This window comes from Aythya marila (assembly GCF_965140915.1).
Source record: "Aythya marila genome assembly, chromosome: 1".
Classification (NCBI taxonomy): Eukaryota; Metazoa; Chordata; class Aves; order Anseriformes; family Anatidae; genus Aythya; species Aythya marila.
The window spans coordinates 169715941-169735898 of NC_139042.1; the positions used below are offsets into that span (position 1 = coordinate 169715941).

Genomic DNA, 19958 nt, shown 5'->3' on the forward strand with positions numbered 1-19958 from the left:
GAGAGGCTGACCACTGCCACCTGAGACCCCTGCACGCTGTTATATTTTGTGGAGAAACACGGTAATGGCTGCTGAGGGGCTCTCCTGTCTTCAGAAGAGATGTGGGACACTGCCAGCTCCCCGAGCTGTCCCATCCTAAGCAGGTGAGTTCATTACGGATGGATTAAGATGGGATTTCTGGATTTAGGAGTTAGAGCTTAGTAAATATTTGCACCCAGAAATCACTGGTCAAATGGAAAAAAAAAAAAAAAAAAAAGATTATTTACACTTCAAGAGGAGATAAGTTGATAGAACCTTTGAGAGTAAGAAATCTGTTTTTAAAAGCCATTAAGTATCAAAAACGCCAAATAATTAAGCATACAATAAATAGATGGTAATTAATGTCTGTAATAAACTGACAAGAAAACTAGTGGAGCTTTGATCTCCTGCGCAGCTCCAAAACCAAGGTCAGATACCTTTCTGAGTACATTATTTAGGTAGAAAGTTAACTGGTTTCAATTCAAGAGTAAATGGGTGAGATGTAATGGTTTGTCTGAACAAAAAGGGATCAGACCAGGCTCCTCCCGCCCTCAAGCAACGTGCAGCTAACAACAAATGCTGGCATTACCAAGCAAAAACAGAACAAAAGAGCAAACCTTTCTTCAATATTCAAAGGTATTTAGAAGCAATTTTAGAGTAAAAAATACAGTCAGACTTGGTGATGATAAAATATAATATATCCCTCCTGAAGTGTACATTTTATTGTATCACCCTGTTGCATGTAAGACTGATGTGAGTTACAGAGCATCCATCCTCCCACTGCCGATCCCTCTGCTGGGTGACCACACCACCACCGCCCATGGTGACAGGCACAGCAGCAACCATGGCCAGGGCCTCTGGGCTCCAGGAGGCCTGGAAAACTCTCTGCAGAGTTCACCGACCATCCTTCCCACACTGATTTGGCCCTTTCTCTCCCTTACAGCCTCCGTTAACTTCACATTAATTTCAGTTATGAAATCTTACCTGTAGTTCTGTACTTGTATGGAGTTTTTACCTGATACCTTGCTCCATGTAACAGTTCTAAGCCTCAGCTGTAAGGACATCAAACACACAGCCTGATGTGTACGGGCTGAGAAAAAGCCAAGCATACAACCTGCCAACCTCCCAGCAAACTAGACAAAGAGAAAACTTGACCCAGACAAAGCCTCCCGGGGAGCTGCAGCTGTGCCTTGTGTACCGTCAGCACGCAGCACCACCAAACCCGCTCCTTTTCTTAAGCCTCCAGTGTAAACGGTCCGCAATACTAAAAGGGTCAAGGGAATAAAAAGTAATGACCAAAGACCTTGAAATAAAGGCATTGTCAGGGCTTTGCTTGTAAACCAAGGCAAACAGGGCATCTCGTCAAAAACTCTCCCACGATTCCCTACAAACCGAAGTCTCTACAGGGGAAAGTCCACGTGGCAAGGAGAGGAGGCAGGTCAGAATATATGGTGCAGCTCCTAGCAAAAGCACAAGCTGCCCCAGCAGCCCAACGAGCTTGTAGTTTTGGATATCAGCATGTTTTGGAGATGCACCAGGAAGCATGCTGAGCTGGTGCACAGAGCTCTGGTGGTCAGCTGGGCTGAAGCATCCATTAGTTACCTAGCCACAAAACACCAGAATTATCCAATTTGCTGGTCTCTGACGCAAAAAGATCAGTCTCTGCTGAAGTCACCCAGCAAACTGGCAGAAGCTGACCACTCGCATCCAGCAGGATGGTAACGTGGGCACCACCAGCTCCTCAGCGCTCCTGCTTCCCCCTTCCAGTGCGCTGCCTGCAGAGAAAACCCAGGTTCCCAGCACAGCTGGCTTCAAACAAGGTGGATTTTACACGTGGATCTTGTAAAACACAAATATAGCATTGGATCCATTAATACCATCTCTTTGCTGTGGTGGAGGGGGCTGAAAATAGGGTTGAAGTATGATTTGTATCAGATCTGTGAGAACTACCACAAAGATTATCATTTCACAGGAAGGGGGTGGGGGGGAAGGAAAAAACCACCACCCAAAACAGTCAAACAAATTAACAATAGCACAAGTATCTATATTATACTCTGTGAACGCTTTCCCATATAAATTTACCTATCTATATATGTAGAATAATATCTAAATAATTGCAAACCATTAAAGGGTGCAATTACTGCTTATATCTATTTTCCAATCTTAAGCTGCATCTTCAATGATCAGAAACTGATGCGTTCAAATTCCAAGTGTTTATCTTTAATTGTTCTGGCTTCTCTAATTGATTCAGGAAAAAAGAGCAACGTGAATGGCAGAACAGATGTTGTAACATGTGATTAACATCACAAGCTTGTCCAGTGATCCTGTGCAAACCATGGGGTTTCTGTTGTCTGCAAGCAACAGGGACAGGCAGGACATTTCTGGGGAGAACAGAGGAACAAAATTCCTGAGAAATTCTGCATCCAAGACCACTCCTTAGTAAACCTACAAGTCAGCATTAAGAATTTCAGTTTTGCTTAATAATCGATCCATCATTCTGAACTTAACAGTGAGAAGAAATCCCACAGGTAATTTTGAGTCTTACATTGTTCTGAACATCAAGGCAACAGCACCAATCCGGGCAGACAGAAGAGGAGCAGGCTGAAAATCACCAAAAGCACACCTGTTTTACCAGTAGCAACAAGTATCTGTACTGAAAAGGAGCAAAAAGGTTAGAGGTGTTTCTTCTACTACAAGCAAATACTCATGTTGATAAGGGTCACGTTTTATATCAAAGATTTTAATGTTACAGACTTTTTTCAAAACAGTTGGAATTTGAAAGCTCTTTTACCCATATACTCAAAATTAACACAAACCTTTTAAAAGTTTAGCATTTTTCTTTAATATCCTATTTTACAATTTAAAAAGCCACATTATCTTAACCACATCCCAGTAGCCACATCTGCATACACGTGGTATAGGAGTGACTGGAGGGTGAGAAGGATGTCAAAAACTCCAGTTTACAGAAGAAATTCTGCTGTACTCTATTCATACCTCATTTTTATTAGTAGTAGTACCCATGCACCTTAACCAGATCATTTGCTATTAGCCACATAAAGGGAACAACTAAGACCACTGCACACCTTTAAAAAAAAGCCGGAACAGCGTGACTATTGCTAAACAAAACAATTGCCTAGCACTCACTAAAGGCCACACTAAATTTGCATATTAAATATTGGGCTACTGCATCAACTTTTACACTGCCAACCCCTGCTTGCTTCCCCAGAAAAAAAAAAAAAAAGAAAAAAAAGAAAAAATAGTAATTTCTTACTACTCTAGCGAAATCGGTGTCCAAATGACTCTGTACTAATATTTACATATCTATCCCACTTAACTCACTGCTCATATTTATGTTGACACTGAAGCCCCCCCAAAAAATGCCAAAATAAATCATTATTTTTAAAAACTGCAATTCTCTCTACTTGCCCATTTTAAAGCGGTTGTGAAAACACAGCTTCATTATAATGTAAAGGGATCTGCTAAAATACCAGGATTTCACTTTTACAGAAACCTGTAGAACACCTAAGGGAGAAGATAACAGGCTGTAGCCTCTGAAACTGCTTCCTTTCAGCTTATATATTTATATATTATATATATTTAAGTACATATAAAGCTACAGTTATCTATGCAAAGTGCAATTTCAAGCAACTACTGAATTCTGTTTAAATGTTGGGGAAAATAAGGTATATTTGAATTTCAGGATCAAGAACAGTAATCGGTATGACTCTCAAATCTAGACTAATCCAAGCAGCATGCTGGCATTCTGCAACTTCTGGCAGTGCAATTTTGAACTTTCACTCCCGTAGCAGTAGAAGCATGAGAAAATCTGCAGAAATACAGCTTCAAAAGTTCCTAAATATTTAGGAAGAGGAATGGCAACCATTTAGCCAGCACAGATTCTGTTTAAAAAAATAAAACAAAATGAAATCCTGTTACTCCTACAAAACAAGGCCATAAAACTTCACTTGAGTGTACAAATTAAGAATAAACTTCTGGTATTTAAGCCATCTCATTTGGCTGACAGAAGTCACTCCCAACATTTTGCAAAAAACAAGGCACCTAGTGATGTCAAGCATCCTTCCAAACTCCAGCCCAAGCATTATCCAACTCATCAGCAAGTTACATTTCACATAAATACACACCATGAAACCTTTCAAAGTTTGGGATTTGCTAAACCTTTACCAACAGCTGCAGATGGCAAGATTTCTGTCCCCCTTCCCAACTGATCTGCAGCACAAAGATGAATTTAGAGTAAGAACATAAGCTTTAAGCCTTCGCATTAATTATCCCATTTCACCCTGGTAATCAAGTCTATCTGTTTTCTCATGGCAGCAGAAGATAAATTGCCTCCTTTCACCTTAAAATTAATATTCAGTAAACTAGAGGGACAGTTGTATGTTTTAAGAGCTTATTATACTACTTAGTATTTCAAGTTAAAAGGATATCTTTGAAATGATAACTAAGTATTGTTTGAAAATATTTTGGCACTGACACAGAATCTGCAAAGAATAGCCCAAGTTTTAACTTAATTATCCTTTTACAAGAATTGTGGTTTGAGAAAATACAACAACTTCATAAACATAATAATCGCAAAGCGTAATAGCCCTTGGCAATACTGCTCCAAAGCAAGTTTGGGTATTCCAAGATAAACCATGACTCCTATTCTTTCTCTCTGTACTTTTGCAGTTAATATAGAAAATTCAAAAGCAAATGAGAACGTGTGTGTCAGGCTGCACAAGCAAACAAAACGCTTCTGTCAAAGCAACACATTACATCCAGCAATAACTGAATTAGTCAACAGCAACACGTTACAGAAACTGCAAGCCAACAACAGACTCTGCAAAAGCTGCATTATTTCCTAAAAGAGAACTAGAAAGGAACTAAAGAGATGTTAGAGCCACAGAAGCAGTGTGAAATAATCATTATGTTAAATACAATGCCCTTGAATCCAGGTATTCTATCCATTTACTGCAATTCCTTCGTTTACACTAGAAGACTCTCCCCAAAACAGATCACAGTAGGTACTTATCCCCACATAATACTGCAGAAATATTGGAAGTAATTTAAAGCTAAGAAACATCATCATTAGCTACTGCTAACACAGTAAAACACTACAATTCAAACTTTATACGTAATAGATGGTATTACGCAGGTTAACCTAAGTCAAGCAGCCCCCAAATGTAGAATATTCCAAAATTCAGGTTTCTTCCTACTGATTCCTAGTCCCTTATCAGGTCGCATTCAATCCCCTGGGCTCTTCCACTACCTCATCTTGCCCAGCTCCTACAAGTTTTGTTCGACCCCACCAACCTTTACACTGCTCACGTCTGTTGAACACCCCAGGTTTCCGCAGGTCTGGAACTGCATCTGAATCAGATGAATTTTCTGTGATCTGATCACTCATAATTGGCTTATTCTAAAGTTAGTACGTGCTTTTATACTGGTGTATGACTTCACAGAAATTATTTAATCCTTACTGTTTCAAAGATTGTGAACCTGACATCCCCAGGCCCCTTCAAATAACCAACTCATTTACCTTGACTAGCTGAAAGTGCCGATCTATTTCTGTACGTTACCCCACAAACTACAGCAAGAGAAAATCATCTTTTTTATTTAGAAATAAATACTGCTTAACAAGTACCCAGAAAATAACTAGAGAAGCAAGAACATTATGCAGAGTGTGTATACTGATGTTTCTTTGCATGGAAAGAGGACTTGTAATTTAGGTCACTGAAGTTACCATATATATATGTATGTATGCAATGTATGTATGCATAACATCACAAGTGAGAAGGCAGCAAAACGTAGTGCAGAAGGGAAAACAAACAGTTGGAAAACTTTTAAATAATATAGCACGGAACCACAGCCAGAGCACATTCATCCCCCGCTTCTGCTGTGCCAGCAGCTGGAAGCCTGTGGTATGCTGCAAGCAGGGCTCATGTCAAACTCTGAAACCTGCCCAGTGCTGCACGCTGATGCAAATCTGCCACTACAGCAGAAACAGCGACTAATTCCTCATCAACAGGAGGGTCACCAAGATTTTAGCTTATTTACAAGACTGGAAGGAAGAAGCAGAACCTGAGAATTTCAGTTCACAAGAAATGAGGAGGGAAAGATTAATTCTAGAGTGCAGCTGCTCTAAAGCAACCAAGTCCCTTCTGTAGCATGGAGCAAAGTTACATTTTGTGTTTTAAAGCCTCTGTTAATTCAAACAGTTTGCCTCACTGTAGGTAGTAAAAAAACTTAAGTTTATAAATAGCTGCTAAATGTTACTCTCAACCCAAACCTTGCAAATGGAGGAAGCTTGTCCTTCAGTACTTCTCACAGCACACCAGATTATGTTTTCTGATGTACCTCTTTCTGTGACCAAAAGTTTCCCTTATTTCAAATTGGACTCCCAGATATAAGGGCAGAAGCTGACTGAGCACCTTTGTTATCACCCAAAATATATATGAATTCCTGTAGGCCATAACCAGTTTCTAGACACGTCTTTCAGGACAGATGGATCATTTGGAACTGTGCAGAAGGAAAACTCATTATGTTATCTGCAATCAGGAAGACGTAGGTGAAATACAAAATGTTCACTTCAGAAGCTTAGCATTTTAAGGAACAGGAGGTGGAAGTAAACTAGCAACCTTTACAAATTGTGTTTTAATTTAATTCACAATCTGCCTTTGTACCCTCTGCTCCATCACACTAACTCTGATTTTCCTTTTAAATGATTCCTCTTCTTCTCTGAAGTTTCCTCCCCTGACATCATTGAGTTCCCTGGTTTCTTCTTCCCCCCAGGCTAAGCTCCAGAGCACCCCTGCCCGTGCCTCACCACCGTACTGCAGCAGCAGCAAGAGGAACGATGCTTCCAAAGGGCAGTTCCGGGCTTCTCACAGGGTACCCGTCTGCCCTCCCAAAGAAACCCACCCCTCCCTTTCAAATCGCCTGTTCCAATACCTCTTCACACCCATCACCACCAAAGTACATTCAACTTCTTTGTCCATAATGTTATCTGCTTTTCCTGCCTCCAGGGTTCTGTTCAGTAGCGTGATGAGCCACTGTCCACTTGACTAACAGTCTGTAACGATGGAAAGAACTGCAAGAAAGCACATTAATAATTTAACAACTCAAAATACCCAGTAAGCTTGACCAGCACATTATTTCAGTATGAATTTGCACCAATCCACTGTGCTAATTCTTGATGTTTAGGCTCTCAGAGGTAGGCTGTAATTCATATGGCACTCGCTCTGCCCTACAGACAAGCCCCAGGTGTGCTTTAGGTACGGCACTGGATCTCTGACCAGAAGCAACTCAGCTATACGCCTGTCCCCACACGAGCTGTTACTGAGCAGCCCTCAGCACATCCCAGAACCTCTTCTCTAACAATTAATTACTTCGCCAGGATCTTGATCAAATGCAATGAAGTCACCCTGAAGAGTATCTCTGGGACATCTGGACTTTCCTACTGGCCACCAGATAGCCCAGGGAACGAGCAGCAATCACAGGATCCTCAGCACTCATTTGAGAGTTTCTCCGAGAATCACCAGAGATGACACTTTTGACAAGTTTAATTCCCTGTGCAATGTCACGTCACTACTACAGATTTATGCCATTAATAGCGACATATCACCTTGGATGAAACACATCTTTTGGACCAACAGTAGCTTAGTTGGTAAAAGATCCCAAAAAGCACTAAGATATATGTATAAATAACACAGAATCTGCACAAAATGTCCAGAGCACCACGAAACCCCCCAGTATAATTCATAACACAAGGTGCAGGCTGACTGACACATCATCACACACTGTTATAGGGAAGCATTTACACTTTTCCTGGAACCAAAATGAAGTTCTGGGAAGCAGCAAACAACATTTCCAAGGAAGGAGCTGATGTATAAATTCCCTAACCTCAGGAGGTGCCAGCCCTACCTTACTCAGGGGACAAACAGCGAACCACTGACACTCAAACCAGCTGCTAATTGCTGCAGTTCACAGCAAGATTTTTGCCTTTTAAAGCAAGGGAATAAAGATCTGTAAGGCATACTGTAAAATGATTTACAAACAGCTTGATCATCTGTGTACATGATGGCTGTGCAAAGCAAACAGAAGAAAAAAAGCGCACCGGCTGCTTCGAGCTATGCTGTCACTACTTCGGAGTTAAAATAAAAGAGAAGTGCTGACATCCAGTTTAACTATTAACACTTCACCCAACTGTGGAGCAGCTGGACAAAATCCTGCCATTCAAACTTAAAAACATACTTAGAGGGGAGTGTGAATGATCTACTTACCCGCTTTCTATCTGCACCAGCACAAAAGTTTAAATCTCTGTAAAAAAAATGAATTTCTATAAAAATAACTTTAAAAGTAGAACTCGTAAGTCCCAAATTGCACACCCTAAAGATTCATCTGCTTATGGAGCTTGCTCCTCCTCATCTCGGCTTTGAAAAGAAAATGTGCTGGGATTTTAGCACAGAGCAAAGCCATCTCGGCTTCCAAGATTTTGACCAAATCTCTATTCCACATTTTTAGTCTCACCAGTAGCATAAAGCGATATATTCACAAATGCAGATTTGAAACCCAAAGAAAATTTAAATACAGTCTGTTTTGAGGGTTAGCCTGTGAGGAACTTGGCAAGAGTTTAGCTTTTACATACCAAATTCAACATCAAACATTTGGGTGACAGTTTTAGTTATGTTCCATTTACAAACACAGGCTCATGCTGAAGAAGACACCCCCTTATTCTTTCTCATCTTATTTTTAAACACTTCTTTGTATAATATCCCTGAAGTGACAAATAATTCATGAAATCACCCACCTCAAAAGAGCCCATTCATAACGATAGGTAACCAGTGATCTGACCTCATGAAAATTCTGTTTGGAATTAGAATTTATCCATACAAAGCATGGATATATTTATTATTATTATTATAAAGCATGTATATAATTATATATATAAAGTAAATTTTCAAATCACTAACAGCTGACTCACAATGTTTACTATTTGAAGTAATATACAAAAAATACTTCTACCGTTCATCATGAACCATTTGAGTTTATTATTCCATCTTCTCAAGCAATCTTTTTTATTTTGCTTTCTGTTCTGAAGTGAAGAACAGAAACACGTTTCTGAATCTAGGCTTCCCGGGTACGGCGCACTTGAGAGATAACGTTTCACATGCAACAAATCTAAAATCTAACTACTTAAAAACCTCATTAGTACGGTATTTCACTTACTCCTCCTTAGCTGACAGGGAAGTTTCATATAATTCATTACACAAAAGTTTACATTCTTTTCAGCTCCTGGGCTGTGTCCAATTTTTGACAATCTGAAAGCAGCATTTCTGCACACTAATGATGGAGGAGAACCTAGAGCTGAATACACCCGAACGACAGAAGAGAGCTGAAGATTTTCTTTCCATGAAAGAATGAACAGTGGCTGTCTCTTCCCCATCCCCCCTAATAATTTTAGCTAATTATCAACAACAAAAGCCATGTTAACTTGCATAACTCCACTAGAAGAGAAAAACCAACACATCTAGGTCACAAACTTTTATGTAGGGCGTTGGAAAGCAACACGAAAAAACGCACTCTGCCTCTTTCAGCCATCTGACAGCAGGATTAGAAAATAGGTCTTACTTCAAATATGCTTATTTGTTTGGAATATTTTGAGAACTCTATGCTTCCTCCTCCTCTGACATCTTTCTACTCCAGACTACGAAGAAGTCACCTGTAATCTGGCTTGCCTTTGTTCCCGAGGGAGGGTCTATGAGCAGTGAGTTTCAGAATGACTGGCATATGCTGAAGTTGCACCTTACTTTTCCTACATCCCTTGTTAAGTTTTGTCACCTGGAGTTCAGCAAGAAGTCAAAACATCCAGCAAAATCTTACATGAACCAGAATCTAAATAAATAAAGAGTAACTCAAATATGTGCTCCAATTTGCACATCACTAGGTGAGAGTACTGGAAGCTCTCAGAGGTGACATGTGAACATGCAACTTGATTTATCAACTGCTTGTCAATTAGCTTTTTACATGCTTGTATTTGTGAGCCCTAAAACTTGCAAATATTTAAACTGGGACACAAACAACAAAAACCTGCCTTAGGCTGAGCCCCAGGGCAAGATGAGATATTTATGTCCTTGGAGGGGGAGGCACAATAGGGGACAGGCTGCAGCATAACTGCTATCCAGTTATTTTAACATCACCAATGAACAGCTCACAGAAAATGCTAAATGGAGACAGTATTGGCACAAATCAAACTCTCAGAAAGGTTTGGTTCCTTTTTAAGTTCCACACAATTAACAGTATTAAGCTACTTTTTACTTTGATATAAAATTATTTTAAAACCACACCATTTGAAGTTGGTGAATTACATCCATTTAACAAACAGAACCATGGATTACAGGTGACTTTGCAAATACAAACTCTTCAAGAGAAGCAAATTTAACTTTAGCAGACACGTGAAGCTGTGCTGTACGGGACCAATTTAGAGGACTCTGCAGAACGAGGAACTCAAAGCAGGAAGAAATAAATATTTAGTAAGCAAACATACTGACATTTATGGACAAAAGTCACGGTAAAAGAAAACACATTTCTGAAGGTCAGATGATCCACATTCACTGTAGGTGCAGAAAATCCTAGACAAATAACTTAAACTTTAGATTCTGAAGGGCAGCTTGTTGCCCGTTACTAGCAGAAATATTTCAAGATCCTAAGTGGCTGTAAGTATCTGAAAATAAGTCATCATACATACTTAAACCTGAAGAGTCTTACAGAAACTAGCAGCTTATCTGAGTTTCTGGCATATGCTGTGCCTCTAGGAGAAAACAAACATTGCTCCAGAACCGAAGACCTAGAAGACAACCTGAAAATGCTTTCCCCACCTCTGTTTTCAAAACAGGTTCTGGAACTTGGTGAAGGGAGAGTGTAAGCACTGGGTAAGAAAGGTTTACCTATCTAGCTGTCTACCTGAAAAAGGACAAGGAGAAAAAGAAGAAAAATAATAATAAGAATCTGATTGAAGCCAATGTAGTATATTACCTTTTACCCTTCCCAACAATTTTTAAGAACGAGGCATTCTCTAGAGTTGCAGGACTGCCTGACTAGCATGTATTACTAAAGATGTCTCCACAGGCCTAAAAATGTTATTATAATCACACTAAGTAAATAGCATAAATTTCAAGTTTAGAGAGCAATTTATCAGACAGCGTTGTATATTAACTTGTTCACTACTTTTTGAGATCTAAAATGTCTTAGCCAAATGCCTTTTAGTAACCCAGATAAATGTAATGGCATCCTTCCCAGCCAAACTGCAACTAGAGCATGCTCCCTCAGAAACCGAGCGCTGGAGGCTCCAACATACACAGCAAATGAAGAGACCATCAGGAAGGGGGTAGTATTGGTAATAGGAAGATGGTTGGACTAGGTGATCTTGTAGGTCCTTTCCAACCCTGTGTTCCTATGGTTCTAAAATTAACACTAAAATTAGAACTATTGGAGTCCTTTCACACTCACTGCTGTACAAACTGATGAGCCATACGTGCCCTGCGCTCTCAATCTCAAGGCACTGAAGTCTACTTAGTAGGGTTCAGGAGAACGACACACAAAGCAGCTGCTGTGACTCAGAAGATTAATTCCACTATCCTCAAACATTCCTAAAACAGGTACAGCAAGCTAAATATTACACCTATTGTAATCATTACAATTGAAAACAAAAAGCTTAAACATTCAATAAATGAATCACAAGTCACTGATGAATCACAAGTCACAACCTTGTGACCCAGCATTTCATGAAACATACTTAGGAGTCAATTGGTTCCCTTAGTCAAAAGATAAATAAATAAATTATTACCTCTGTTAATATTAGCTTTACTTCTGCAATAAGACGTAGCATTTAATACCATTTTTATTGCTAGTTTAATCCAATTTGTCTGTCATTTACAGACTACTCGTCAGATTTGTCTCACCCAATAAACTTAGTAAAGACGTTTTGCTGTACTTGTTAAGTGCAATCACGCAGAGTAATAAAAGTTCACAACACCTGACGTTGTACTCACACAACAAAGCTTAAAGCGCGTCGCCGGTGCTCCTCTCTTATTCCGGAATAAAGAAGTACAGTCATCAGACAAGTGACCCAAATTGGGAAGGCAAAGCAAAATAACTTTCACAGGTCTCTATTAAAAAACAACAACAACAAAAAGATAGCATGCATCCCTCCCGGCTTCATTAGATAAAAACGCAGTTCATCTATGTAAGCAGAGCCACAATACCTAACGACATGAAGAAAAGCCAGAGGTGCAAGGATTTTCTCATGTAGTAGGATCACCATGTATCATATGGTCATACTCAGAAGTTTCCTAAATCAGAAAGAAGAATCTGACCCGAAACACAAGTAAAGTGGTAGAGAGAAAAAAAAAAAGGACAGACTGGAGCACCACGAGTAGCAGGGCGAAAGTGGAGCACGTTGTGGAAGTTCAAGCTGCAGGTTTTTTGGACTGAAAGACAACGAACGTGAACTCGATGCGGGAAGCCAGCAGCCAAGCAGGCTACTGAAAAATCTTCCCAGCCGTATTTTAAGCAGATCGCAGAGATAGGAATATCAGGAGAGGAGGGAGGAGGTGCTTGAAGTACTCCAGATGACAGACACAGGCCTAAACTTTATTTGTAAAGACTGAAAAAGAAAATGTGATCTTGGAAATGTTGTTTGGACAAGGAAGAAGAAGGATATGAATAAAACATGACTGTGGATGCAAGGCAAAGAGAAAAAAAGAGGGCTACTCCCAAATTACTGCCCCGGGCGACAGAGGATTATAGTGCTGTCAGCAGCATTGCAAATGGAGAGCAAACGAGTTAAATCTGAGAGAGATGGTAATGAGCTCCAAGACATTCAAAATGTTTATGATAATAAGAGACACTGCAAGGAAACGTCGGGCTGAATGAAGGCACGCAGAGCGCCCAAACTCCGAAAAGAAATGCGGTAACCTAAATAAAGGAGGTAGCAAACACGGTACCCCTCGGGATCACTGGGAACAGGCCGCGCGCAGCGAGCAGTCCCACAGGTGCCCGCGTTTCCCCACGGTGCAAATGGGCTTATTCCCACCAAAGTAAGGCAACGCTTAGCTGTAGGCTTTATAAAAAGCACAGCAGCACTTTGAAAATGTAAATAAACGTCCTGGCTGCACACTGTAGCACCTGACAGATGTATGATAACTATTCCAGTTACGATTATTGTGGTCGCTTGGAAGGAAAAGCATGTTTGAGTCAGTATAAAACCTGCAGTCTAATTACATGCCTCAATCAATGCTCAAATTACTGAAAAATACAGTCAGAGACAAAGAAAAACCTAAAAGGAGTACTCTACCCTCTCCTTCTAATGGTTGGCTAAAGAGGCTAAACCTCTTCAATGGTATCAAGGAAAAAAAAAAAATACTCCACTTGAGTTTCAGCATTATCTTTCTTTAATTATTAAACAAAACAACGACGACAACTACGCTCCATAGGAGTAATTCAAAGATAGCCACGTATATTTTCAACGTAAATACAAGAAACAGTCTCCAAGATGTCGGGAGAATCTTACCATACTTCCCTGAAGTAGTAGCCCTCCCTGGGTTTGCCTGGTATCTTAATTTGCCTTTGGTTTCAAAACTCGAGGCTTGCCAAGAGCTATTCCTTTCAAAACCTCAGGAATTCCATTACTAGTTTTCAGCTAAATTAAAGGAAAATAGCAGCATTCAACGCACGGCAAAAGTATGCACAAAGTGTTTGTTGATACTCATAAATAGACTGAAAAATGTAGCCGTCTGCAGGAGAGCTGCTGCACAGTCAGCTCCGCTTCGCTCGGCCGTGCAAGCGAGCAAAAAGCTGCTGCTGTCATTTCAGAGGAGCTCGGCACAAGCCACGCTGCTACCAAAATGGACTACAGCTCACAGAGGATCGTTCGTTTGTCACTCGAAGCGAATGTCTAGGGCTGAGTTTGCATTTCGGCAGAAAACAGCGGGAGTTTCCCTTTTAAAGCTGCTGCTTCAAGAGCTCGGTTTGGGGAGGAGATGTCACCGTGTGCTCAGGCACAGCACAACCCGTCACCTCTCCGCCCTGTCATGAAATAAAGGCACATTACAGACTACATCCTGCTACAAAAAAGTATCATGCATGAGGACAAAACTATACAAAAGCTTTATAGTTTCACCTAATATTACGCTGCTGAATATCTTTCCCCTGTCCACATACTCAGCGCAGTGTTGCACTTACACAGGAGTCCTGGTTTTTCATGCTGGACAGAGGGTCTGGGCTGCTTTATCCTTGAGAAGGCGGGGAATTAAAGCGACTTTTCACCACCGGGTCAGCACACACTGACAGGTCGGTGGTTTTCAGCAACCATCAGCACCGTAGGAACGACAGCAGCAGCAACTGAGCCCTGCCAGGGCGAAAATCCCAACAAAGAGAAGCCTGGAGGAGGAAACCTGCTCTTCTGGCTAAAGACACGGTGCCTGGCTTTGACCAAGGTCCCAGCAAGAAGTCCAGGGATTACCCTGGGCCACCTACAAGTCAGCCTCAGGTGAAGCACAGCTTACAAAACAAGACCTGCAGTACTCCAACACGGATGTGAGAGCGTTTCAGGAGAACAAAGGCGTGAAATTAAAGTATTCAAAAAGAAGAGAAGGAAGCAGGCAGTAATCATAACGCCACTTCCACTAATTAGAAAAGAATGCATATAGTCGATCCCAAACATGCAATAATCGTGAAATTTTATTGTATAAACATCAGGAAAAAAAAAGTGATTAGTTCTTTTATTAAAGCCCGGGGATAATTATTTTTGGTGTCATCTCAAGCTTGAGGGAAAGACTGAAATCCTGGAGAATCGCACGGCTCCAGAAAGGTTGGCTCTAATGAAGACTGAACTAAACCGGGTGGCAGCATTGCTGCTGGCCAAGCAGCAGCAGCAAGGAGGAAGCTGAAGAGTGTGCCGTGTTGGGGAATATGTGAGGTGCACACACATACAGGCACATGCACACGTGAGAAGAGATCACCACCCGTTTATGACCAGTTCAAGTCTGAAATGAAAGCTTACCCGTAGCAGAAGGGACAACCAAAGGGGGGAAAAAAAAAAAAAAAAAAGATGCTTAAGAGGGAGAGATGCAAAGCCTGCTATATTAGCATGCTCTTGTGCAACCTCTACACGACTGAAATATCATCTGTGTAAGCTGCATGAAACGATGCATCTCCAGACAACAGTTTTCAGCCAACAGCCCCTCAATCAGCTTTGCTAAAGAACAGCAGCAGCAGCCAAAGCAAAAGCCAGTAGATTTGTTTCAGAAAACGTGGCTGACCAGCAGCAGACAGATGAGCTCTTCCAGCAGAAGCTGGTTACTCATCACCAGCCGGCAGAGAGAGGCTGCCACCCCTACAGACCTGCAGCAGCAGGGGTCACGTAAGGGCTCATTCATCCACTTCAGGAGGAATTCCCCGTGGCACCCGGCTGCTGAAGTAATGGCCAGCGTCAGCTCTGCTGTGCTGAGGGCAGGCAGCACCACTACCCAGCAGCTCCTTCGCTGGGAAGGATCGTTCGGTGCCCTAATCAGTGACAGAGCAGAAAAGACAAACGGCTGGCGGGTGCAGTATCTAAGATTTTCATAGATAGTTACAAAAAGCAATGCCTATCCACACCCTGAAACATTAAGTAAAGCCCGAAAGCCTTAAGCCAGGCTTTGAAAACCACACTTATTTAAGCAGAGTCATACGCTACCTCCTAGGACACTGTCTGAAGTTAACAGCGTTCAGCCTCAGGCCAGCATCACACCTTTCAGAGGTTTTTTTTTGTTGTCACTGTTAAACCTACTTACTCGTGCAGAATATCTCGCAGTTTTCTTAGCGCACATTCTGACAACTGTCCGTTCTGAAGTCACTCTTTAAGGACTCAACATACACGCTGAACACATTCATTGTTCCAAGAATCTGACGGATGAGCAGCGGTTATAAGCAGAAGCGTATTTTTCCCATTAAGCACCGCTAAATGGGACAATAGGTACCAAATGAGAACACCAAAAAATAGAGGCATTAGTATACAAAAGGCCAGATTCTTCCCTCAACATCCCTTCGGAGTGCGTAACGAAATCAGCAATGTGATGCCACGGATTAAGGGGTCTCAGAGGTGAAATACGCCCGTGAGCTGTAACCCAGAGACACATTCAAACCCTCCAGCAGCTCAGCCCCTCACATCCATCCCCAAGGGATGGACAGTGGGAAGGGAGGACAGAAGGCAGAAAGCCCGACTTTGACCTGCTTGTGACTTGCCAGAGCAGCTCACCGTGATTATTTTTCACACCAGATTTCAGACCGAGCGCTGTCACCCCTTTTTTCAGAAGCCAAAGCCGCCGCAGCCTGCTCGGGCAGAAGCAGCTCCACTCGTCATGGATAGCAAAACGAAGACAGAGCGGGAGTGACGCTAACCTAATAACGGCGCCTTCGCCAGGCCTTCTTCTGAGCAGCACTGATTAAATCGGCCCGGGCTTTTCGCTTAATGAGAACATCTACGCCATAAACCCAACACAGCCACGTCAAGTATTATCTTGACTGGAATTTAATGTTTACCAGAAATTTAAATAACAGTCCAGGTGATTGAAGTGGTCCTATCTCTACTCAGGAGTGGATTTCGCCCACTATTCAAAGAGCCGGTTGCTTAATTTAATTTAATTAATTCAATTGCTTCAACCACAAGAGCCGATGGTCGCAGAAGGCAGTAAGGCTGATCTGGGTTCTGGATGAGACCCCCAATGAACTCGGAGACAGCTACTTTCAAGCTGATTTTTGAAGCGTACAGTATCGTAAGCAATAGTACAGGTAGGTGGTTAGAAATAACGTTGCTAACTTCCAAGCAGTGCAATTTATTACTGCATCATCAGATTGAAAAGGGAGCAATTTCTACGGCATGTAAATATATTTGTTTACGCTCACCCAGTTTAACGGAGGACAGAAACACGCTCATTTATCAGACAGGACACATCACAGACCAGCCTCCGAGATCAGGAGCCCAGCAGCTGAAGCACAGAATTACACTGACAGACCCACAGGTGCCATATATCGTGTTCTTCGACAGTTCATCAAACTCCTTTCCTTACAAAGCAGGATTCTTCCACAGACTGCTTATGACTACAGGCTGCACTACTTCCCTTTCACAGAAGTTTCTTACACGAGGAAGAGGCAGACCGAGTTACCATGCGAGGATTACACAGAAACGAGACCGGTTTGTTTGACTACAACTAAGCACCAGCGTCCAAGACAAGACACTGAGCTGGAAAGCGAGCAAAGCCCTGGGAAGCCGCGTAGCCTGGTATAAACACACCTGCTGGAGCGTTTTGTCACTGAGCGTTTTCAAAGCATCCTTTACCTGCAAGCACATAAACCCAGAGGTTCTCGGTGAAGAAATGACAACCTTAATCGCTTTCCTTTCCTTAACCACTTTGCTTTTGTAACGCGGTTCGTATTTTTGGGTTGAACTGGCAGCTCGTGCTGATACCAACACCCGTTTCTTTTCAGCTGCGTGCATTTCAGACAAACAAACAGGCAACGAAGCAACGTCCCGGCAGTTCTGCTGACCCGGGCAGGACAGCGGGATGCCCGTGGGGTCTGAACCGGGTGAGATCCCTTTCCACCTGAGAAATACCGGCCCTTCACTCCCCTAAACGTAAATACGCTGTGGGGCAAGGGGCGTAGAGTCTATGACAGAGCCCCAGCACGGGGGTCCTCAGGGCACTGTCGGGACCGGGCGTTTCTCCCGTGACAGCGCCCACCCCTGCGCCCCTCGCCCCTCACCCGCAGCCCCCCAGGTCTCCTCAGCAGCCCCACAGCCACCACAACCCCTCCCTAACGCCCCCAGCACCCCCCCCGGCACCTTCCCGACGCCACCCCCGACCCCTGCTGCCCGCGCACCACCCCCGGCACCCCCACCTCGCCGCCCCTCAGCACGCTCATCGCGACTATCGCGACAGGCGACGCGCCTAGGAGCCGGCACCCCCCGCTCCCCACCTCCCCCCGGCAGCCCGGCCCGGCCCCGGCTCGCCCCGCAGGCGGCCCCCGAGGCGGAGCCGTGGCGGGGGGAGGCCCCGGGCCCTGCACCCACCTCCTCCGGCGGCCGCCGCCAGCGCCGAGCCGGGGCCGGGCCGGGCCGGGCCCCGCGTCCCGCGGTAACGGCAGCGCCACCCGGCAGCCGCAGGGCCTCGCGCTGCGCCGGACTCCGCCCGCCACCGCTTCCGGGGCACGGCGCGGACGCCTTCCGGGGGGGGCGGAGGAGTCGGGCGGCGGGGCCTGCGCGGCGGCGCCCAGTGGCGGGAGGGAGGGGACGGGGGAGGACGGGGCGCTGCCCCTGCGGACGGGAGGCTGCAAGGTTAATGTCTAAGCACCAACACACATGGCTGAAATGTTCCCCTGTTCTTGTGCCCAACTGCTCTGACTTCACCGATCAGTGCCTGGTTCCTGGTCACCTCACGTCACTGCGCTGCCCGCCCTCGCAGTGGTCACCCGCCTTCTGTCTCCACTACTTCAGCTACCTGAAGGCTTTCACAAGCAGCATGGAAAGTGCTGCTGTGTCAGCTGCTCGCCTATCGTCCCGGCTCTTGACGGCAGGTGAAGCAGAAGCGGATGAATGGCAGCGGTCCCCAGTGTCCCAGTAACCTTGTGGGTTGTGTGACACCTGGAGGAGCTGAACTTCACACAGGGGTTTTCCTCAACTGCATGTCCTAGAAATACAGTGACACCTGGAAGGGTGGATGTGGGTGAGATCAGAGGAGACGAGATCTTCCTATAGCTGGGTCACGTAACGTGGAGTCTCTAGCAGACATGGTCATCTAACATACTGCATATCCTTGTATATCCCATAAATGTAGCCTATCTAATGGGCTGCAAAACAACGAGCTGGTCTAAAGACAGACACTGCAGCACTGCTTGTGTTCTTTAGGTCCTCTTTTACGCAGAATTGCCTTTATGTCTTTTCAGCCGCAGTTGTTGATCTCAATCTGTGAGTCCACATCCACTTCAGTATTTCTACATCACAGTTTTTCCATAGCCTTCTCAGCTGCATCTGGATAAGCAATAAACAAAGTCTCCACAGGCCTCTTATGTTGTCTGTTGTCTGTTTGTTTGTTTGTTTGTTTTTTCCCTATTCTGTCAAGGGAGTACGAAAAGCCCAAGGAGAGGTGAATGGAGTCAGATCCAGCTGGAGGCCAGTCACAAGTGGTGTCCCCCAGGGCTCAGCACTGGGGCCACTTCTCTTCAATGTCTTTATCAGTGATCTGGATGAGGGGAGAGTGTACCCTCAGTACATTTGGGGACAACAACAAGTTGGGTGCAAGTGTTGATCTGCCTGGGGGTAGGAGGGTGCTGCAGAGGGAGCTGGATAGGCTGGACCAGTCCTAAGAAGGTCAACAAAGCTCCTGAAGAGTCTAGAGAACAAATCTTATAAGGAATGGCTGAGGGAGCTGGGGTTGTTTAGCCTGGAGAAAGGGAGGCTCAGGGGAGACCTTATTGCACTCTACAGTTACCTGAAAGAGGCTACAGTGAAGTAGGGATTGAGCTCTTCTCCCAAGCACCAAGAGGTATGACAAGAGGAAATGGCCTCAAGTTGCACCAGGGGAGGTTTAGATAGGATATTAGGAAAAAATTCTTCACTAAAAGGATTGTGAAATATTCAAACAGGCTGCCCAGGGAAGCAGTAGATGAGACCATCACTGGAGATCTTTAGAAAACGTGTAGATGTAGAGCTTAGTGACGTGGTTGAATGGTGGGCTTGGCAGTGCTAGGTTAAAGGTTGGACTAGATGACTTTAGAGGTCTTTTCCAACCTATGTGATCCTGTGATTCTATGATTCTAGCTCTTACCATGCATTCACCAGCTCATGTGAATGGCTGCACTTAAACTAACATGTCAGTGTTTGTTTCAGGTCTGGATAGCATGGCATC

The 19958-nt window shown here is 43.6% G+C and overlaps 1 protein-coding gene across 2 annotated transcripts in view; it reads right to left on the reverse strand.

Moving 5' to 3' along the window:
- FRS2 (fibroblast growth factor receptor substrate 2) overlaps positions 1-18244 on the reverse strand; it is a 51365-nt gene extending 33121 nt beyond the window's left edge. Inside the window, exon 1 of one of the 2 annotated variants that reach the window (XM_082777993.1) lies at positions 18125-18244. The gene's annotated coding sequence lies outside the window, so the exon portion shown is untranslated. Of the gene's footprint in view, positions 1-12065; positions 12143-18124 lie in introns of those variants that run through there. The other variant, XM_082777994.1, reaches the window with a different exon arrangement.
- Positions 18245-19958: the final 1714 nt, after the last annotated feature.